The 24,374-nt window shown below is 39.4% G+C and overlaps 1 long non-coding RNA gene across 1 annotated transcript in view; it reads right to left on the bottom strand.

Annotated features, from left to right (window-relative positions):
• Positions 1–6,774: 6,774 nt before the first annotated feature.
• The window catches only part of LOC131897046 (uncharacterized), a 40,212-nt gene continuing 22,612 nt past the window's right edge, over positions 6,775–24,374 (bottom strand). Inside the window, exons 2-3 of the long non-coding RNA XR_009375568.1 lie at positions 19,162–19,227; positions 6,775–7,273 (exon numbers count right to left, since the gene is read on the bottom strand). This is a non-coding gene — a long non-coding RNA (uncharacterized LOC131897046). The remainder of the gene's footprint in view (positions 7,274–19,161; positions 19,228–24,374) is intronic.

Below are 24,374 nucleotides of genomic sequence, written 5' to 3'. Positions count from 1 at the left end.
TAGCAAATTGAAGAGCTGTTTATTAGGCCACTATGTCTTAATTTGGCTTTATAACACCAATAATTACTAATAATCGTTAGTAATTGTTATGACTCTGCACCTACGTTTTTCTCAAAGATTGACACCTTGAAATATCTCCATCAGGTCACATATGGGGTTGAGGTCTGCTCATTAAAATGCAGATTCCTGGGCGTCTTTCCAAATTTAGCATTCTTGAGGAGAACTGGAGGAAGACGCTCAGAACTGTTCATCTTTGACAGTCACTCATGTGTTCTTGAGGAAAGCAGGGTTTGGAAGTCATCGCATTTTTCATTTAATTCCCACTTGAGCTGTACACAGTCACTTTTTTCCTTTTAAATGTAAAGAATTTCAGGTTTAAAGAAGAAAATTAATAATTAGGTACTCAAGGCCACGCAGCCTGTGTTCAGCAGAGTCATGGCATCTGCATATTCTCCTTAAGCATGTGCCCTGACCTCCCTGTACTTAAGATATTCCAATGTCTTTAGGACTATGAAATGCTTCTGTGTCTGAACTCACACTGGTTATAATATAATTTGGGGTAGTAGAGCCAAATGTATGTAATGGGAGAATTTTCAATGTGGGAATGTTAAGGGAAAAAAAATGGGACCACTGGGATGGATTCAGGGGCCATCACAGTAGAGTCTCACTGTGTGGAGGACACAGGTCAAGTTCAAATAGATTGTAAGCAAACGGAAATTTACAGTCAAGAGCAGTACAGTGAGGGGCTAGAAAATGGCCACAAGGCAACAGGGTGATGAGGTTCAGGCTAAACTAACCTAACAAAACTCCTGAGTCCCTAGACATTTCCTTGACTCATCCCCTGGACTCACTGGCAGATGTGTCTAACCTGCAACCATGTGTCTAAGGATAGCTAGGAATACAACCCAAAAGGCGGAACTTAGATACTTCTATGACTTTAGTTGTAACTCAATTACAAAGTTCTCAAGTGTGAAATTTGTGGATGAAATATTATGTTGCAATGTCAAAAGGTTGGAATTGCCTGCTGGAGAGTAGCAGAGGATGAAAGACTTGACCAAAGCGGATGGGTTGCTTCCTATGCACAGATTTTATGAGGAGGTACACACAGGTAGGCCTAGGAACAGACTCAGAAGGCTGAGAAAAGAAAGAAGGCTTAGCAGTTAAGCAGTTAAGAACACTGGCTGCTCTTCCCAAAGACCCAGATTAGAACCCCAGAACACATATGACATCTCACAACTGTCTCTAACTCTATTATCAGTGGATCCAACACCTTTTAGACTCTGTCTGTTGCACAGACATACATGCAGGCAAAACAACCAGGCATGTAAAATTTTAATAATGTTTAACCAGGTAAACTATTTTTTTTTCAGGTGCTAAACAGCAGACAAGTGACCTATGCCAGGGGATATAGGACTTTGGAGTAAGAAACGATTATCTGGGATCAATAGAAACAGAAGTAGAGGTTGAGGAAAAGCAGGGGGGATTTTATATCAATATCTCAGAATAGGTAGGATCTTATCATTGGGAGACACTGGAGATTACTCTGGCCTCAAGGCAGATACAGAGGTTGGCAACTACAAGCAAGCTTTAAAACCTTGCAGCCTGGCACATCAGTCACACAGCTGGCAGGCTGTAATGACTTGGGCCTGGCTTATTAAGCACATTTGAAAATTGGGTGAATTGCTTGATTTGGTAAAAAATTACATGGTACATTTAATCAGGCCTCCTTTAAGGAACAAATGTCATTAAACACCACTTAATTAGCTGCCCCTGCAGCCTGACTGGGTGAAAATTATATCCTTGACAAACTACAAAACATTTTTAAGGTCAAATATGGAGAATAAAAATACTACTGGATGCCCTCGGGTAATAGGCCCATAAAAGCCTGCCTCATTTTCATTCATTGAAAAGATTCATTTTGGATCACAGCTAATCAGAACTTGATGGGGCTTCTTTGGAACGTCATCTTAAGACAGGGCATGTCGGAAAATAAAATAAGCAGGAAAAGAGATACATATACATTCAATAGTACACTGATTTGTCAGCGTAGAAATAAAGATACACACACATTCAATAATACACTTACCAGATTTGTTATAGGAAAAAAAATGTGCCTACTTGCTCTATTAGCCATGAGGAGTGTGGGATGTTGGACTGGTTTGCACTGTGGTTATACATAGGACACTGAGTACAAACAGAGAATATGACACAGGTAGAGAGGGTGGTCTCATTTGTTACCACACTCTGCACTCTGAGAAAACCTCTGACTGATTCTCAGATTTTACACAGAGATGTGTACATATATGTACAGTGTGCTGACTCTTCATATTTGAAAATCATACTGCAATCAGCACTACCAGGTCAAGAACCACAAGTGTCTTTAATAAGTCAAGGTCCCATGATGCTCTTCCACCTGTGGCACCTGGCTTTCTGACTTCTCTTAGCAGAGCCTGGCTCTCCCAGTTCCTATACTTTCTGTGAATGCCACTATTTAATTTCCTATGCCTGGCATCTATCACTTTTCAGTTTGTGAGATTTGACCATGTTGTGTGGACCTCATTCATGCTTTCAGCTGAGGAGTGGTCCAGTGGATGAATACGCCATTACTTATTTACATGTTTTTGGGGTCACATTGAGGTGTTATTTTGCTTAGTTATTAGAGATATCAGCATGGTGAAAATGCTTTTTGTTGAGAGTGTTTGCCACAGAGTCTGGCTGGCTGCAAGATTCCTATGGCTTAATGCCAGTACTTATTCAGAATGTACCTGAATAATTTTCCTTGAGATATGAAAATGTGTAGAAATATCAACATATTTGAAGGGAGAGCTTAGGCTGGTATCCTCCAACTCACTATGTACCTGAGGATGACTTTGAATTTCTGATTTTTCTGCCTTTACTTCCCATATACTGGGATGATAGGAGTACAGTACCATACTCAGTTATGTGGTGATGATGATTTTTCACAGGGCTTTGTCCATATTTGGCACATACTCTACTAATTGTATTGATAGCAATGTGTGTGTGTGTGTGTGTGTGTGTGTGTGTGTGTGTGTGTGTGTGTGTATGATCTTTTAATTTCCCTCAGACTACTACCCAATGATTTCAAAGGTTAGCTTATGTTTTACCAGGATGAATGCAAATACCATTAACAGAGAAGTCGCTCTGTACATTTTAAACAAAGGAGTTAGTAAGCACATAGCTCAGATGGCCTAGATCTGAGGCCTTCAGCTCTTCTGAGCCTCTGTATCTACATAATGGGAAAGACTGCTGACAAAGGGGTTTAGGAATTTAGCTCCCCACCCCAAAGAAATTATCGTTAGTGTTTTATCTCCACCCCCACCTTACTATAGTGTGGGTGAGCTTGATTCTTGTTTTGCGTTAGCTATCTTATCAAAGACAGAGTCTACTTAACCTACATTGGGATGCTGACATGGTATCCCCTTAGCAGATAAAACGTTCTAATTGCAATCAGCAAAATCAAGCCATAATTAAATGCTTGCAAATTGTTGTTAGTGGAAAAAGAAGCATTTTCTATCTCATACGGTCAAGTCATTGCTTTTCCACACTACCTTTCTGCCCCACAAGCATCTATATCGAGCATCTTCCTCATTTCACTGTAATTTTTAGGTATGGACTAGCTGCATTCTTCTATGTATTTAAGATAAACTTTAATTCAAAGAAGCCTATCTAGAAAATGTGATTTCTACAGTTTCTCATTTTAAGAAATTGACTAGAGTTTGAATTACATGCTCATATATTTGAATCTCCCATCCTGTTTCAAATATTAGAAAAATAGGACTTCCATGGTAAGGTTGTTTTGTGAGTTAGATCATAAATCACCTCTTCCAAGATGGACTCAGGAGCATCATGAAGTAGATTCCAACCATCATGTCACATTTAAGGCCAGTCCTTTTCTCTATTAAAATGGACATTTCCCCACTGTGCACTAGTTATGCATGGCTGAGTGGTTCTATACTTTCTTCTATGGAACCGTGATTCCTTACTTACAAAATGAAGATTTTGGTAAAGTTACTTTTAGCTCTTGCGTTATTACCAAAATTTTGGGAATAATTTATAATGGGATAGAAAGGTGAGGTAGTTGACAGAATATGATTGATTACATTCTTATCCTTGATTTCCTACCACTCTCTATATCAGTTGCCTAAAGATCTAGCACTTCCACCACTAAAGATGGAAGATATTGCCCTACCCTACTCACATCAGGGTAGTCTGTGATGTGTCATGGGTTTTTGGAAGGTTTGTGGAAGGGACCAGTCCTATGTCTAGATGGTAAGAGGCTTCTGTGTTTGAAATCTCCCTTGAGCTCCTGCCATATATAGTGCTGTGGAATAGTCCAGTGAATGAATATGCCATGACTTATTTCCAGATCCATTGGTTTACATTTAAGTGTTATTTCACTTAAGAGTTTATTATGGATAGTGGCACTATGAATGCACCCTTTGCTTAGCATGTTTGCTAAGCTTCTATTTGATTGCAAGATTTCCATTGCTTCATGCAATAATAACTTGTTGAGTGTGTGCCTGAATTCATTGCCTTCAGAGATGAACATATGCACAGAGTAAGGATATGGTGTTGGCTATAGCTGTTCATGTCAATTCTGGATCTCAGAACAAACATGCCTGGTGGGACCGTGATCATAAAGTTGTAGAGAGAAAGGAAGATTGTGACTCAGATACCCAGGTCACAGGCATGGCAAGATGTTAGTCTTCACTGGATATCTAGGTGTGCCTCTGTTTTTCTGTGTATTCTATTGATACATTTGGCAATAAAAATAGTTCTGGATGGTTATGTGTAGGCAAATGTGATATGAACATGCTCATAGCTTATTCCTAAGAAGCATTATGTGGGAACCCTGTAGCTTTTTTCTGCTCTTAGAGACTCCTTAGAAGCCATGTGTTCTAAGCACAACATAGAAGCAACCTGTGACTCTGGATGACACTGAGGAGAGCATCATTAGCCTGACAAGCTCTTATATGTGTTGCTTCAGCATACAGTCATAATGTTTCATGTCTGTCTGTCATCTATCATCTGCCTATCATCTATGTATGCATATATGTATTCCTATCTATCTATCTATCTATCTATCTATCTATCTATCTATCTATCTATCTATCTATCTATCTCTCAGTCTGTCTATCTATCTATCTATCTATCTATCTATCTATCTATCTATCTATCTATCTATCTATGATCTATCTGTCATTTGTTCTCATCTATCTATCAATATTTTTTCTTTCTTCATTTCTTCTTTCTTTCTTTGCCTTTAATCTGTAATGAAGACATTTTCCCCACTGTTTCTGTAAGTGAATACCAAAGACATTTGGAATACTTTGCTAATAATTTTAAATGAAGGGAGACAAAAAAGTTATCCCCATGGTTCTAGAATCTTTGTGTATCTCAGAGTCCCACCTATGCTTTATATATTTGTTTTTTATGGCATCTTCAACAAAGTACCTAGATCTTAACACATGCATCAAATGAAAAATAATGCAATAAGGTGTATTGATCCATGAAACAAAAGGTGATAAGCAAGCATTGGAGAAAATATTTGGGGTAATGATGGGAGCCAAGAGCTCGTTCAAGTGAAAAACATACCACTTTAGATTATTTTGATTTCTTTATGACTTTAGTGGCAGTGGTAGCTAGGCATGGGCTTTATTTTAGAAGTTAGGTGCCCGTGTTTGATTGTCAACTGCTGACTCTGAAGATGCAGATTGTAGTTCCCCTTTTCCAGTGGGAGCTGCCTCTAGACAATGCCACTTTTTATTGCTTTGATCTGAAAACTTTATGCCCCTTGGGGAACTAATTCAAGAGAGTGGAAGAAGAGTCTGTTTGAAATAAGCCTTTCTAAAGTCTGTTTACTTCCTCCTTATTCTGGTGACTGTGTAACTACAACCAATTTTGTGCCGCTTGTTCACTAAGCAATACTGCAGAATTTTGAGAAGAGTAATTTCATTGTCTACTGGGAAGTGTATCAGGTCTGAAATCTAAGCAGGCTTGACCATGAAAGTGGGCAGAGAAGGCTGAGCCCAAAGCCTTGTGATCTGAGAGCGTTATGCACAGAGCTTAGCTGACAGAGCTTTCTGGAAAAAACCAAGCATAAGAGATTCTGCACCCACAGAGTCCTAATTTGAGGAGTTGTATGTAGAGGCTACTTGCTGTCATCGAGGAAAACACTAGAGAAGTGTATTTTATAGTTTCCGTGACTTCACAGAAATTGTCATTTCTGTAATTGTAAAAAACATGAAGATTTCCTATCTTCCAGACCCACTATGATGTGACCTCTTGTAATATACAGAAAACAAACAAAACAAAATCGGATACCCTCCCCCCCCAAAAAAAAAACCCTTACAAGTTCTATCTTGCTCATTGTCTTATTGGTGTGAACTTAACTCATCATGTTCTTACTGAATGAAGATCTGAAGATGGTTCTATTGAGAGAAGTCCAAGGACCATTCTGAATTTTTGCCTCTTGAGCCATCACCATAAAGTGCCACAAATAACTATAACCATTATTGTCCTTACCACTATGACTATCACTATTTCTACCAGACAGTCACTATTAGCACCTCACCCAACATTACTATCATCAGTACCACCACCACTACAAAGTACTGTCACTATCACTGTCACAATGAATAAAAACCTTGTTGCTGTGTCTACCACTGCCATCATTACCAGGGTGTCCCTCAATAAGACAACAATGCTGGTGGGTTGGTAAATGGCACAGAGAGAAACCACTCCGTAGACGACTTCAGAGAACAGTGTCTACTTTATTGCACATGAGCAACCACTTATATAGTGGAAGCCTATTGGCTGTGATTGGTTAGTATATTACCTCAGATTGGATAGTGATATCACCAGGGTCCCTATGTAAATTGGATTCCACAAGGGTCTCTGTGTAGAAGAATCCCATTAAATAAGACATGGGCAGACTCATCCATGGGCCAGCTACAGGCTACTCCCACTACTTCAGAATTCAGTGTTCTGACTTCTGGAGCGCGGTCACCCTCATCATCATCACAACATCACCATCCCTTTTCATAACAGCAATAACTTGCCAACATAATCACCACCAGATCTCTGTTGTCTTCTCCTGGGGCTTCCAATGTTGACAATGGGTGTGACAGCAGTGATGGTGATTCTTGTGCATGAGGTAGGACACTTGAGGATGGAATACTGTTCTGTTTGTAATTCCCTCACTCAACTAGAGAAGAGTTGTACTGCTCAAAGGAGGTGTTCATCAGACAACCTACAGAAGGAGAATGATGGTTAATTTTGGGTCTCCTTGAGTAACCACAAGATATCCAGGTACCTGATTAGACATTATTTTGGGGTGTTTTCTGAGGATACTTCTGTATAGAATTTGAATCACAATTAACTTGGTAGACTAAGAAGAGCAGATTATACTTCTTGATCTGAGTGAGCCTTATGTAGGCCCCTGGAAACCTGCATAGAGCAAAAGTATCTATAAGAGAGAACACATGTTCTCTGTTTATTAAAGTTGGGACATAAGGTTTTCTCTTACTTTTGGGTTTGGAATTGGAATGGACCTATTTCCTCAGCCCCCTTGGGTGTCAGGCTTTCATGCTTGAGAAGAAATTTTGCCATAATCTCCCTTGTACTTCCAGCCTCATCTCAAGAGCTGGAGATCTTGGGTTTATCAGTTTCCAAGAACTATGAGAGAGAAGTCCTAATTTTGTGTGTATGCATATATTTATATCTTATTTACCTCTGTTCCTCTAGTAACTTAGATTAATACAAATACAAAGAATTATCTCAGCTCTGTGTGCAATAGTGTGTATTCATCTGAGAGCACACACAAGTCTGTATAAACCCTGGATGTCCACATGAGTAGCTGAACTGTACACATACTTTGACTCAACTCTTTATCCCATAGTATGTAAATATTTATTTATGTATTTATTTATTTTGTCTCCTCCTCTGTTCTATTTTCTATTTCCACTTTAATTACTTATCTGCCTTCTGCATCTATCTTATCTGCCAACGAGGGTGTATAAACCATGTTTTCAGCAAGGGTAATAAGGAGGAAGGAAAACTTGACTTTTTCAGGTATATAAATTCCACTCTACAGGAAAAAAGATTGCTTTTACCTCCCTTTCTGCTCTTAGTATACCATCTCTTTCTTGAAGAAGAACATGTGTAGACTAGTCTATCTCCTTACTATACACAGTGTGTCTTTAGATGTGCAGATCAGCATCACTTGGTGGCTTCTGAGATCGAAGCCAGGACCCTACCACAGACCTTCTGATTGAGAATCCAAACTTTGACAAGATTACTGAGCACAGTATTTGAGAGCCACTGTTCTAGGTGTGTGCTGGACTGAAGGAATAGGTGGGGAAGTAACTATAATGAAAAGGCATTAAATTACCCCAGGACTTCAGAAAAAATTGCCAGAGAGACAATTGAGGGCCAGAGGGGCATGCATGTGCTTCACATCCTGCTGTATGAGAGGTGACACTGAAAAATGAGACTCTGGACATCTGTCACCTAAGCTCAGGTTCTGTTCATTATGGCTTGCTGCCCCTCACTGCTCAGGCTAGAAAATGGTACTAAGCTGTGGAGTCTAGGGCATTTATATAGCCCAAGCAGAAAGAGCATTCTTATGACATCTGGAGCCTGCAGTGCAAGTTCTAGTGGAACAGGATGTTAAAAGAGTCTTAAATAACATTGCTCCCTTCTGATTCCACCACTGTGCAGCATCCAGGTTGTTTATTTGATTACTAGCATGAATCACTGTCTCCCACTATTTGGCTATTTACTTTTTCTCATGGCTGCTGCCATTAAAGACTCTGATTTCACAAGACCACGAGCCTTTACCATCTGCTTGTCACTGTTTCCCTAACCTCACCATACAGAATGCACATTATAGTTATTTGTAGAATATATCCCTGTAAGAAAATTGAAGTCCTGAAAATAGACATAATCGATTAGTATTTCTTACTTAAGTCACAGAAGTGGGGCATTGTCTGCCAAATATGATCCTAGGCACTCTACATTTGCAATTTTTTTTTTTTTTTTTTTTTTTTTGCAGGCTGGTACTCCATGGGATAGAGTCAAGAGTCATTTTCACAGTTACGTAGTGTCATCTCTGTGTTGTGTAGCCGGTTCCTCTGAACTGAAACATTCCCTCCAGAAGCAGTAGGGAGGATCCTAAGCCTCAGGAGGTACACATGGCATGTTTGGGGAAGCAGATACTTGCAGGATTCACAAGGACCCCTCTCCAAAGTCATAGCAAATGACTGAGTGGGGAGACCCCGAGAAGCTCAGATGCTGAGAGATCGTCTCAAGTCTGTGGAGCTGTGTGCAGATTGTGCAGCAGGCTGCAGGCCTGTGCCCCTAGGGTTTCACCTGTCTTGGGGTGGGCTTTTCAGTGATGCAGCTGTTTTTTTTTTTTGGGGGGGGAAGGAATCCCTGCTTCTGTCAGCAACTGTTCTTCCATATTCCTGCTGACTGCAATCAAATCTCTAGTTTACCACATTGGATTTGGGTGTCATCATTAACTTGAGTGTCATAGGTTCCCTTTCTAGGGTGAATAGAGATGTGTGTTGTGTCTCCCCAGGAAAAAGTCTCACAGAACACCCTGTCAGAGCTGAGACTGACTGACTTATTTGAGTCTATTGACCTTATATGACTTCCATATGCTAGAGGATTAAAAGGGGGAAGAATTCATTTATCCCTACTTAGCAAAAGCCATGGGCTAGAAAGAGAGGGGGCATTTTCTGTGCATTATCTTGTGCAATACACATAACCTCACGTACATAGATCTTACCATCTGTGTTTAACGGAGGAGTTCAACAATAAGGTCTTTTTTTTTTTGTTGTTGTTGTTGTTGTTTTGTTTCTAGAGACAAGGTTTCTCTGTAGTTTTTACACCTTTCCTGGATCTCACTCTGTAGACCAGGCTGGCCTCAAACACACAGAGATCTGCCTGGCTCTGCCTCCTGAGTGCTGAGATTAAAGGCATGCACCACCACCACCTGGCTGATAAGGTCTTTTTTGAAAGAAGCTGATAATGAACTATTTTGATTCCAAGTCCTTGTTTTCTCATAGATGCCACTGTGTGTCCTCATTCCTTCTTAGTTAAAGAAACTGCTTCCTATTGCAGAATATTTCATGCAGTGCCCACTGGTGGGGATGAAGCTTGAACATAAGCTTTAAAAAGTAGAAAGCTGATTTTAAGGCTTCATCTTGATTATTTTATGTTTTCCCTTGGGCCCATGTTCACTCAGTATCCTGTACCTTTTTCTGCTAAGTCATCTGTCCTTCATCCTGACACTAGCTGCCCTTTACCTACAAGGTAAATGTACAATGTCTAGTCTTTACTTCCTGAACTAACGTGATTCTGAAAGATTCTCACTGAGGAATGAGATTCAACACAATTCTGGATGAATGGTCATTGAATAAAATCTCTTCTTGAATGAGAGTGAGATAGATGGTCTTACCCCTGAATCCCATCTTGGTCATGCATTAGCCATGACATCTTGAGTAGCAGGCCATTATTGAGAGTCTTTATCTTGTGGAAACCTCTGCGTGGAGGCAGTGTTGAGATGGAAGAACTCTGGTCTGACTGTACCCCTCTCATGCCCATGATATCGAACCAAGGCTTATTAAGATGAAGCTGGATGGTCACTGCACATTCTTTAAGGAAGGAAGCAAAGTAGCCTCTTGAAACTGTTATGTCCTGAGTGCACAAACTGGCACCAGTGTGTGCAGAAGTAGATGATAAAGGCAGATATGAAAGACTTGTCTCTGCCATCGGACAAGATGCTTGCTAACATTTGGAAGAAGAACATTATAAAGAAACAGAAAGTAACTGCCTCCATAGTCACTTATAAATTCTAAGTATAGAAATGCTCCGTAAGTGGGTGAGAAGAACAGGGCTTTTTCTGATGACGCACAGTAAATGCATCTTAATAAATCTTCAGAAGTGTAAGATTGAAATAGTAGAATTCATGGGACTTGATTACATGAAGACAAGTTAGCAGAGATAAGAGCAAAAAAGAAAAAAAAGCTGAAAGGAGAATTCTGAACTGTATTCATACTAATTTGGAGTCTACTTTGTCAAGTAAGAACTTATTTGGATTGGGATAAAGGTTATCCAAGCCTCAACAGTTTGTTAAGCAGAATATAGAACATTAAAAAAGTAGAGGTTAATATGAAAGAGAAACATAATTAAAAAAAAAAAACAAGCTTCCAAGATATGTGAAGTGACATTTACAAGCATTGCTATGCTGGTCATAAACAAAACTTTTGTTTTTATTATAGCCGGTCTAAGCAATGGTATGGAAAAACAGTCTTCAGGTAAACGCAATACTTTTCCCTTTTCCTTTGAAAATGCACAGCTTTTTCACACGCAGCTTTTGCCAATTTACATCTGTTTTCCTGCGTTCTCAGAAGGTGCAGAGGGTATTTCCTGGATTCTAAATGTAACTTCACTAACTCTGGCTCTTTCCCCTGGGCACTCTTAACTAATGAAGTTTTACCCGACTTGTCGCATACTAGTGAATGTATCCATTGGAAAATTAGCAGAAAGACAACCTGGGGCTTTTTAGGAGTAATTAATGTGTTTGGAATTGTAATGGGATCTAATTGCTGGTTATAAAATGCAGTCTTGCTATGTTGTTACTGGGCTGCTGTGGGTTTGGTGTGGGTGCTGGGGAAGGGCAGAGGGAGAATTAGTGCTCATTAATAATCCTGTTACACAGACATCATCCTGCGGGCCGTGTTGACTCACTGTCCCAATGCCATGTGGAAGCCTGCTTTGGACTTATACAGATGATTTATTTTGGCTGAGTTAATATGAGCAAAGTCACAATGCCTAATGACTAGGTAGTCGTGGATGGCGATAAATTACTCTCTTTCTTTGCTCTAGATAATAACATATTATTTTTCAACATGCCCGAGTCTGAATTATGAAGGACAGCTGCTTCTTCAGCTTCCAGTGCTCCTTACCATGGAGAAGGTTGTGTACCTGAGTCTCCCTTTCCAGAAAAGAGGATTTCATTCATGTCTCTCCTCTCCCTCACTTCCCTCCCTACATGTCCTGCTTTCCCTTCCCATTTCTTCCTCCCTCTCTCTCTCCTACCCCCTTCTTCCTATCTAAAGTTATAAGCTTGAATGAATGAACTGTTGTTCCCTAGTATTTATCTGGGCCCTTAGTCTGGTGGGATGTATTAGGAAATCTGAAAGTTTCCCAGCATCTTTCTGTCAACCAGTTTTGAAAATGACTAGAAATTCAATTTTGTCAACTCTCAGTTTTGTGTTTGTCAGTCAAGGAGAACAATATATTTGCCTGTGCTTTAAATTTACTTTAAAGACCAATGAAAATAAGAATAAAAGCCCCGTAAGAGGGAAATTGAATCAGTGCAATGATTGTGTGCGTGCGTGTATGTGTATGTGTGTGTGTGTGTGTGTGTGTGTGTGTGTGTGTGTGTTTATATGTACATGTGTGTATTCTTTTCTGAAGTATCCTTGTAGTGCAAATTCTAATTAGTCTTAATAATAAAAACCCAAAGTCAGACATCAGGATGAAAGCTGAAAGATCAGAGAAACAGAGCAGCCAGCCACTAGAAAGACTTTTTACCTCCAGGAATCCTCAGTCAGAAAAGGTCAAGCCCCTGTCTCCACCCTGCCTTTTCACTTCTTCTTTCCACCCAGCTGTATCACTTCCTGTTTCACTCCTATCACTGTGAGGTGAGAACCGGGGCTGTTACACATGTGGAACTCAAAGCCTCAGGATGGGATTGTCCTTATGAATGGTGTTTGGAGTAGAAGGGCACCATGTACATTCTTACTTTGTGTAGCAGGTCACCCCACAAAGCTGGTACAGCACTCAGCATCCCACTTAAAGCCTCTGGAAATATTTTCGTATGTGTGTCTTTTGTTGCTATTTTTTTTCTACAGCAATAATACAAATTGCTCAACTTAACATGAATTGGTGTGGAATCAGAACATCTGAGATCTTGTCCTCTGGGGCTGTAGCATATTCCCAGAGGACCTTGGCTTGTCTTGCTCTGGTTACCTCACAGCCCCTCAAGCAATTGAAACAGGGACAAGTCACAGTAGAAAGGAGACACTGGATATGCTCTAGGTTTGGGGTCAGTCCAAGGTGAACTATCAATAAGGGAAAGTCATTTTCTGTCAAGAGAGTAAGTGCTCTGTGAGAAAGCTGAGACTGAAAGGGACTGTGGGCAAGAGGCAGATAATTTGAAGAGTTCTCTGAGGTCTCGCATTTTGCACGTTGGTGACATGCTTCTCTGAGTGCTGTTTGCCATTTCTTCTTCACTTAGCTGATGGACAGAGAACCAAGGGAAATGTCAGACCTGGAAAGGGGGGCATTGATCTGGACTAGAGTGTTTTTCCTCATGTAAAGAAAGGAAAATGCTAAGTGGACAGGAATTCACTTCTGTCTGATGATTAGAAAATCTGCGCTGCCCAAGGCATACCGCTGATTGGGACAGAAACAGATCCAGGATTTAAGACAAATGATAAACCTCTAAGCTGTCTGCAAGGATTGTTGTTACATAAAGATAGAGCTCAATTGTGTGTGTGTGGGGTCAGTGGCTGGAGTCAGTGACAATTAAAGAGGGTAAAGTTACTGAAGGAAAGTAAGAGGGCAGATGACCAGGGACCCCCTTGTGACAGAGAAATCCAGTAACCCAGTGGGAGCTGATCCTAAGCTTAGCCCGATAGCCCACTTTCTCTTTTATTACGTATCATTTACCTACCATCTAGGTTCAAGGACTAACTTTATAGCCAAAGTTTGTGCTTCACACCCAGTCTCTACCCTTCAAGTGTCTGCTGTGGAATCTGCCTAGGTGACCTTGTCTCCTGTCTTGTTTCCCTGTCCCAGAGACAAAGGACCCAAGTGTCTCAGAAGAAAAAAAAAAGGAAACTCCTAGGTGGAAAAGTGGGAGGCTCTCAGAGGAGAGGTAGGCAGGGTGGATTGCTTAGAGGCAGTCTGTACTTGTGGAGGGGGAATACTGATAGAGCCTTTCAGCCACTGTTATGTCAATAGGTTAGGAACTTGGTGAGCAGGGAGGGAATAGAGGCAGTAAACTGAACCCTATGGCATTAAGATGGTAGCCAAGTCAACTACTAATGTGAAATGGTTATGAAGTCCATGTAAAGTGCAAAATAAGGTTGAGATGATGCACAAGCACCAACTCCTGAGGTAGATGGGTAAGGACCAAGAGAGCCACCAGGGCCTGGAAAGAGACTGCTAGGAAAGAGCATCTCCCAGAAGCTAAGGAAGGATTCAGAAAGCAATATACAGCTCACAGTTTCCACTGTCTGGCAAGACTAAGGATGGGACTCTGTAGGTGGAGGGAAAGCTATTCTCAGGAGCAGACTCTGGGGAAATTATATCTTATTTTTGGAAATTATATCTTTTGTCCATGTGACTATGGACCCACCTAAGATCAGGGATGCTTTATGTAATGGGAAGAAGAGGAGAATGCAAGTTGAGGTATAGGCAGAAACTCTACCACAACAAGGCCACATTAAAAAAAAAACAAAAACACCTAATATCCACTGGCCTACACAGCCTACCTGTTATTTACAAGATATAGACATGAAGACTACTTCAACATTCTGCCTCCTTTTTTTATAGAAAAAGGAGATCATTTCTTTTAGCCTATTACATTTAGGTTTGTTACAAAGTTCAACTCACATAAAGTCCTTTAACAGAAACCCTAACAGAGATTTGTTTATTAACACTAGTCATGAAGTATTACTATTACAATTAAGCATGCATGTTGAAAACTGTAGTACTTTCATCTGTTGTTACAAAAGTTCACTGTCTTTTGGAGTTCATCAGAGTCACTGATGGCACGGGGTTGTCTTTGTTGATGTCTAAATGAAGTGCATCAAGGAAGAAGGTAATTCTTCTGTTCATTGATTTATTAACATAAATGAGGTTCTTTTCGCTGTTTGCAAAGTTGTCACAATTATACTTAATCTCTTTAGCCAAGATGACCTCTATCACTCTTGTAATTACTATTTGTTCATGCTATTACATGGGTTGAGTGAGAGAGTGAGTATGGGAGGGAGGGAACGAGGAAAGGGAGGAGATGGAGAGAGAGAGAGAACATCACTTTCTAGTCAAAAAAGCAGGTGTACAGGAAGGGCTGTCCTGGTTACTCTCTCAGATTCTTGTATGAGTCTCTTTTGTTCTTATGTGAAAGTCAGTGGTGGTAACCTTCAACAGTCAGGACTGCAAATTTAACTATTGGTCTCTGGTTACTTACAACTGGTAATTATTTTTTTTCTCAATGTTAGAAGATTCATTTCTGTTTTAGTTAAAGGAAGGAATAAAAAATATATGGTTCATTAGAATTTCAACTAACAATGGCTATGTGTTCTTGCCTCTCTTTAACTTCATTCAAGTCATGGAGACTTGAGTGTCATGAATTAGAGGATTACTTACTATGCTTGTATTTCTCGTCTATCAAATGAATTTTGCTTTTCCTGTTCATATTTTAAAGATAATTAGACACATATTTGGTGAATTAAAACCAACATAAACAGAAAACTAAATTTTATTAGCATATGATTATTAGTTTGGCTGATTTTCTGTCATAATTGGGAGCTCGTAGTTCATAAACGAATCTCTCATTAGATCAATGTCAGTAGTGTCAAATGCAGCAAATGCTTAGTTCAAAACAGGTTTGACATGAATAAAATCAGGCTTCAAGGTCAGCTACTTCCCAAGCCTAGCTCTGGCATTTTGTGTTCCTGCCTGCGGTCTCCAGCTCTCCTACTTTCCTTGAGTGTCCTTTCTAATAGATCACGTGGCTTCATCTTGTGCATTTTGGCTGAGTCTGACTTTCTGCAAACACGACATGTCTGCACTTGTGCTTATCTCAGGGCACGGTGGTGTGATTAGCCTGGTGAGTTCATTTGGTGTTTGCAGCCAGCATCAGTCTCAAGGGCTTTCGTTCTACAGGGGCAAATGCAACCTTTGTAGCAAGATTTCTTTTGGGTAGTAAGAGAACCAAGGAAAACACATCCTTGTAACTTCAAAAATAATTTCGTGTCTGCCAGCTAGAAACAGCCTCCTAATGTGCCACATCCCACATGCATTTGGATTTAATTTGTTTGCTTTTTCTCAGTGATTGCTCTTTAATTATTGCAATGTTGAAACAACTTGATCTGTCTCCAAAAATATGCTACAGTAGGTGGGGAAGACGGAGGGGTACAGCACAGGCAGGCTGAAGCAGCCTAGTGTGCTGGGTAATAGCAGTTAAGAAGGGAGTAAACGCTTGGGGAGGTTTGGCATTTGCTCAGGACTTTCCAGTCTCAGCATCCTTCCAAAACTTGGGGTACTGGACACCTGCACTGACCTCTTGATGATCCATGATGGGCTTTTGGAAAACTGCAAAGTCATTTTCACAATGGTGACATGATCTATTTTGAGGCAAGTGATGCTGGCTGGAACAGGTCAGCAGCATCAAAAAAATAAAAATCCTACTTTATCTTCAATCTAAATAAAGAAACTCTCGTGTGTTTTTCTTGCCTCTGTTCTCCCGCGTCTACATCTTTGAAATAAAATGGTGAAAGCTTGAGACGATGCCAGGCTTTTATGCTTTTTGTTAATGATGTGAGAGTGTTTCAGAAATTCAGTACAGGTTGCACACTCTTAATCTAAAAATACAAAACTGGAAACTTTTAAAGCTACCAGGTCATGCTCAAAAAGTTGGAGATTTTGGAGCCTTTTAGATTTTTGAACTAAGACTACTCAACTGATGAAGGCTATACAAAGATTCCCAAATCTGAAACCCTGAATCTAAAACATTTATTGTTCCAAGCATTTAGTATAAAGACACTCAGTTTGTATATCCCTGCAAGAGCTCTGCCTTCCACAACAAGATGGGAGAAGATTCATAGCAACCAATATCATTACACACTCACTGAATGGCTTGTTCTTGCCAGTTTCATTTGGGAGTAAGTTAAGAATTTCCCTAAAGTCACAGAGCTTAGAGCTAGTGTGAACTTAGGCTTAACTGTGTGCAAAGTCTGATGCCTTCCATTAAAATATGATATACTGGCTTCTTTAAAATGTCAATTTAACACAAGGTAGATTTTTCTGAAAGGAGGGAACCTCAATTGAGAAAATGCTTCCATAAGATCTGGCTGGAGGACATTTTCTTAATTAGTGATTGATGGGGAAGGGTCCAGCTCTCTGTTGGTGGTGCCATCCCTGGCCTGCTGATCTTAGGTTCTATAAGAAAGCAGACTGAGAAAGTCAATAAGCAGCACTCCTCAGTGGCCCCTGCACTAGCTTCTGCCTCCAGGTTCCTGTCCTGTTTGAGTTCCTTCAGTGATAGACTATGATGGGGAAATGTAAGAAAAATAAACACCTTTCCTCTCTAAGGTGCTTTTGGTTATGGTGTTTCACCACAGCAATACAAACCCTAACTAAGACATACAAAATATAGTTTGACTTCTTGGTACTGTGGGCTTTGAGTATGGTTAGTTTAAATCAGATGCTTTTAAGAACAACTTTTCTAAAGGAGGATGAGAATATAGGCAGACAGAGAAGAGAGTGAACAGTAAAACAGTTTGAACAGCTAGTCAACTGGAAGCCCTGGAGGTAGTAACGTCTGGAAACTTGTCCAGAAGCCAAGACCAGTTTTTGTCTATGAATGGCCTTTGAGAAGATGAAGCAATGATTTTTAACCAGACATTCAGCTATGAGAACCCAGAAAAATAAGATCCATACCTAGGAGAATGAGTGTTTTGGTACTACCGGGAGTGTGGTGGCATATTCGATTTGGAATACATACTGCAGCACCTTGATCCCTATGATTTACATAGTGTTTGTGTCTTGCTGTAGAAGGCCTCCTTCAGGATACCTGTTGGCTTCTTTTCCACAGAGAAGTTTAAGGAATCCACTCTATCTAGTCTTGAGCAGACATCATGTCTAAACTCTTCTGTTAACTCAGATTCTTAACCTCCAGTAGCCCATCTGACCACTTAGAGACATAGGCTAATACCCACTCCCTCAAGCCTGTGGCTCTTGGTGGCCATGCATTTCTTGTGATGTGGCTGTTGTACTTGCCTATTTACTGTTAAAAATCAGCAGTGTGGATACCAAGAGACTCTCTGGTGTACCGCTTAGGTTCCAAACAATTTTAAATCCTGCTTCCATATATAAGACACGCCCAGTGACTTCTGAGAATCAGAGCCAATTACTTCTGCCAAGATGTTTACTATTTTCTTTGCCTGTTGGACTCCTGGCATTAGGACCTTGAAGTCACTGGGCTATAGCTATAGCTTAAAATTGATTAGAAATCTTGCAATCATGATGCAAACATTTCATCTGTGGTAACTGGACCATTTAGAATAAGTTATCATGACTTTTTTCCAGGGTTCAGAAAACAGTGTCATTGATAGGGATAGTAAGAGACCTCAACCCCTTGTTTTCTGGCTGGATGTATTCTACAGACTGGAAAAACTGCCACATATAAATGCTGTTTTGATTTTCTTTTGCTACCTACCGAATTATCACACATCTAGAATTTGAACCATGACTTCATAAACTTTTTTTACTTGTAACATCTTTCTTTCAAGTTAATCATAAGGAATTTCTTATCTATTACATATACATAAATATATATAAGCTATAATGTTTCATATACGTATATATTTAATAGATATGTAATTCAAACATTTACTGTTAGTGTATCATGAAGAAATTTATTTTCAAACAATTTCTTGCTAAACATATCCTTAATGGATAATTAAAAGGTTCAATTTTCATACTGGAGAGATGGATGGGCTTGTTTATTTTAACGTAATGAATTATGTCTAGGCTGAATATTTGATACTGCGGGACATAGAGCTTTTGCAACATTTTCCAGAGTTGATCAATATTTTGATTTTATAATTGTCAATGCTTAGAATGCTGTTTTGTATAAATACATAGTACAAAATGGCAACAAGTGCACTTAATATCAGAAGTTGCTGAAAATTCTTTCCTAATCCAAAGCAAAAATTCACTTAATGATTTTTTAAAATGAAACTCAAGTCAGCAATGCAAACAACAATTTGTAAAGGCAAATGTTCCAATACAATACAATACAATGCAATAAAAAATGTATTATTTGATACTTACAGACTGAAGGATGATGGCAGGAAAATATTGGAAATTTATGTTTTCCGTAAGTGAGCTGTGATATTTCTGTAAAATAACAGAAAATTTGTACATTAAATGAAAATACTGTTAATTCATCATATACAAGAGCCATGGATGGTTAATGAATAATAAGAGTGTGAATATAATTATAATATTGTCTATATGTATATGAATTTCAAGAAACACTAGGGATTTGACCAAAAGTCTTCTCTGTGTTGCATTGTATCTGTCTACAAAATGGGAATGCTGGTATTGACTTATTGGGGATACTGGAAGTTTAAATAGAATTAATTTTACCTTACTATTTTATTTCATTTATTTAAAAAATACTGCATGAAGATTCTTATTAGTTAGTATTTAATCAGCATGACAGACACCTGAAAGAAATGATTTAAAGGTGAAAAGGTTCACTTTGGCTCATGGGTTTAGTCCATGGGGATTTGATGACTACGGGCCTGTCCTGTGCTGAGACAGAAGTTCATTTTCATCATAGTCATCAGGCTACATAGCCAACATATGTACAAATATCAAACCACATTTTCTGCATGAAAATAGTGGTGTCTCAGAAAATCTACCTAGGCATGTGGTTTTACCCAATAGGAACAGAAAATTAGGTATCAGTAGTGCTTGGAGAGACTTCCGTGTGGGTCATGCATAGGAGGTGTGTTCCCTCATTGTTTTCACCTTGGTGATAAATTTTTATGTCTTCAATGGTTATTTTCCCAGATGCTTTCCTTTGTATAGCCTCTGTCTTTCCAATGATGCTGAGCCTTGGACCTTTTCCATGTTATTGGGCCTGATCCCTGCCAGCAAGAGAAGTCCAGATTCTCTTTTTGCCTCTCCTTATTTACAGAGTTGTGTTTCTGAACTTCTCGACATACTCACCCATCTGGATCTGAGAGTGACTTCTGGAAATATGAAACCTAGAGGTCGATTGGCTTACTCATTTCGGTTCTTGATGATTCATTTTCCGCTTTAATTGTAAAGGCATATGATAGTTGTCTTTGCCTTTCCAACCACACAAGAGTCTGTTTCATAGAATATCAGTTCCTTTCATCTCTTTTCTGCCTTGTGGACAGATACATTTCTAAGTCTTATCTGACTTCTTTCCCTGCTCAGAAAAATGGATCATCATGGACTATATACTTAGAAACTCTCCATACAAAGGCCACTGAATTAGTTATTTTTCATCTGCTAAGACTGTCGAAAAGGTTAAAATAATAGAAATAATGACAATTTCTCTTCACCTCAAGTATTGTTTACATGTCAGTGATTATGACCCATACAGCACACAAATAAAATAAAATCTTAATAATTAAAAGGAGAACCTCTGTCATTCCAAATTACAGATAAGAGTGGGACAGAATAAAGACAGGCAGAAAGAGATCTGTGAAAGGATGATGCACAGGAGTAAGAGCAAAAGCAAAGTAAAATGAAACTGTCTAGAGGAGACACATGGCAGGCTGCAGCATGTAGACTTGCATTTAACTTCTCTGTATACTTTATCTTTGTAAGCAAGGCTCTAAAACTTGAATTTGGAAGAGAAAGAAGCAGACTTGTGGAACTGGGTTTTAAACACAATAATAAAATGCATTTATACTTTGTCTGAATTCTCAGATGCCAATGTTTTGGCAATCTTGGGCAATCAGGCTTATTTGAGTATCCCATCTCCTTCTAGTGTTTAATCTAAGATTACAGAATTGATACGGTTAGCTAATGACCGGAGCTGGCCTAGTATTAGAATTATTTCAAGATTCAGATAGCCTCATTCACTCAACCACTATTCATTGAATGGCTTGTGTGGATCAGGTATAGAACAGGCACTGAGGATGAACAGGAGAACTGGGTGGCGTAGGGCTGTGATGGAGTCCAGCCTGGCTTCATTGTTATCTTTGAGGGAAAGGCAAATGCCCAGAAGAGTGAAGAAGACCCATGGAGCCAGAGGTGTTTGGAAATATAGACAACTGCACTTTCAGAACTGTACTGTGGTGTCAGGTTCACAAATGATGCTTTTTGTTCAGTGTCTGTCATAATCTATGTGAATTGATCTGGATCTGCATGCTTGTTCTTTCTCCACAATTGATACCCATACTTATCCTGAAACCCCTCTACAAAATGAAGACTACTATTTTTACTTAGTTTACAAAGAACAAGGCAACTATTGTCAATGTCTTTTATAGAATACATGTAATGCTACAAACGCAAACGTTTTAGGTGAGGAGCTTAATTGCCTATTAAATAAACTTAGAGTCAGTATGTATCAGTTACCAGGATCTTCTGAGTGGCTATTCCAACCTGTACTTTACAGACAAGAACTGAGCTGTGGAGACAGAAACATTTGGAACAAATGGACAGTTTCCCAGGAGGCAGGAAGAAATTATTGGTCTTGAGAATTCAGGAACTGTGTCCCCAATTTCAAGGTTTCAGCTTCATTTCAAAATACCTAATTAGCCTTGATAACTGGTAAAAAAAAAATTACAAAAAATATTGTAGCCCCAGCTGAAAAACCAGTGTCCATTGTGACACTGTATCAGAAGAAAGCGTGGTGAGAACAATGGCATTTGTTCACTTACCAGGAGCCAGGTTCACTTGGCTTAACCCTCTCACACCCCTATACAGTGGAATTTTTGCACTCCAGGTTACAAACGAGGATGAAAAGGAGAGACCCTTGGATTTATTTTTGGCATAAGGTCACTCAGTTAGTAATTCACAAAGTATGATTGGAGCCCCAGCCATACGTTGCTAGCACACCCCCTCCTTTGAAACGCCTAGGTTCCCAGGCAGCAAAGTCGCCATTGCTGAACCTTTTTATGATGCTCTGCATTTTCTGATTAAAAATGCCCGCTGGGAATATACACTTGGAGGCAATTTAGCCAAATATCCTTTTTAGCAAATGATTTATTTACGGCTGCTAGGACAGCATTTTCCCCTAATCTTTCCCTGGCCTTCTTTGTTGCTTCCTGTCTTTCTTGCTCATTTCTCGCCAAGGATCCTCTTATCTTAGCTGATTTGGGGCCAGTACATCTCCCCACAGTAAATCTGAAGCTAATAGGAGCCCAGAAGAAAAGCAAAGCTTAAGGCCACGCAGAAGCACAACTGTCTCCTCTTGTGATAAATAAGTTATTTTCCCCTTAAATTCCTAAGTGGGATGCTTCCTAATGACCTCTTTCCCTCCCACAAGCCACTTGTTTTCCACATATCCATCCTTCTGCCTGCCAAGGATAGCTGAACAAATTTGGACTATTTTGGGAGTAGGGAAATCATTTTGATAAAAATCAGCATGTTCTTGCTCCTTGCCTAGAGCACTTTGTACAGCTGGCTCTTGTGTCAGTGGGTTCTGCATATGTGGATTCAAGTAACTGTGGACTTAAAACACACAGAAAAAAAATTGCAACTGGCTAGGTATGGGAGCACATACCTGCAGTTCTAGTACTCTGGATGCTGAGGCAGGAGAATTGTGAATTTCAGGCCAGCTTTGGTGATTTAACAGTATTGTCTAGAAAGTATTAAGTAGTTACTAAAATGCATACAATGTTTTCCTTGCTATCATGTACTGAACAATGCAACATATTTAAGGATATAGCATTTAACACCCTAGCAGGTATTATCAGTAATTTAGAGATGACTTAGAGTACAGGTTGATGTAGGTAGATCACATACAAATAATGTACCTTGAATTTTTACTAAAAAAAAATACTTCATTATGGGGTTTTGCATGTATATGTGTATATGAGTGTTGTATGTGTTCGTATCTGTATGCTTGTTTGTGTGTGAGCACACTTGTGTGTGTGCACATGTACAGAGACCAGAGTCTGATCTCCGATGTCTTCTTTGGTTGATCTCCACATTATATAGGGAGGTAGAGTCTCTCACTGAACCCAGAGCCCTCCAACTTCTCTAGTCTAGCTGACCAACTTGTTCTGTGAATTCTGTTTCTGCTTCCTGAGCACTGGGTTTACAGGTGAGCCACTACATCCACCCCATTATTCACATATATATTATTAATTAATTCATATATTTAATGTGTGTATTCCTGAGTGTATGCATGTATACCATATATATATATATATATGAACTCATGGGTCATAAGGAGGCATCAGATTTCCTGGAACTGGAGTTACGGGATGGTTGTGAGCCGCTATACGGGTACTGAGAACTGAACTAAATGCAAAGGCAGCAAGTGCTCCTAACTACTAAGTCATCTCTCCAGCCCCAATACAGACTTTTTATTATAGGCTTAAGACAGGTGGGAGAGGGAGAAGGAAAGGGAGAGGGAGAAAGAAAAAGGGGGTCTGTTTGGATGAATATGGATAACACACATTCAAGGTGTGGCAAAAGTGTTTCAAGAGTCACCACCCTTTTATTTAAGGGATTTCAGTGTGACTAGATGTTGGTTTCCATGTGATTGCCTGGCCCAAATCCATGGGGCATGACTGTATTTGATTAACTGAGAAGTTGCACTAGAGAGAAAGGAGGCCACATGAAAGGTTTATGACAAAGCAAAGACCCAAAGTGGCTTGTATTCAGAGCTTGTGTATCTTATCTTTATGCATTTAAGGACTGTGTAGCTATTCAATAGAAGATAAAATCAAAATTCACAAAATGACGTGAAGGGTTTCTTTTCCATCAAACTGACCCCCAAACTCATAAGGGCTGATAGAAGCTTTATAATTGAACTAGTACAACAAGAGCAATTCACCTCAAGCAGGGACATCTCATGTCCTCATGGCTTACTCCTTCACATCCTTCACATCTTTGTTCCAATATCACTTTCTCATTTTGGTAGTCATCACCTCCCCCATTAAAATCACCCCTTTAACATTCATTTTATTAAGTAGAGGAGGAGAGCTGATTAGCAATATATTTCATATAAATATTTCATATTTCATATGGCCATGGTGGCATGACTATCAACTGAAGTTCTATTTTCTGCTGTAATTTTATTTAGATGTACTTATGTCTGCCCCCTATTCCTGACATTGTCTTATTTTGCTCATCTCTAGGATTGTGCCACTTTTAAAAAAATATTTCATAACAGTCATTTAGTATCTCAGAATTCCATTAATTGCAAACCTTGGTCGATTAAATATGTTCTTTCTAATTCTTGCTGACACTCATTCATGTTTATACCATTTGTTTGTGTTTGTTGATTTTTAATGCTAAAATTATTATTTGCTTTTCATTTATCAATT

This window comes from Peromyscus eremicus, chromosome 20 (assembly GCF_949786415.1).
Source record: "Peromyscus eremicus chromosome 20, PerEre_H2_v1, whole genome shotgun sequence".
Lineage (NCBI taxonomy): Eukaryota > Metazoa > Chordata > Mammalia > Rodentia > Cricetidae > Peromyscus > Peromyscus eremicus.
This window is presented reverse-complemented; position numbering and strand designations above follow the sequence as displayed.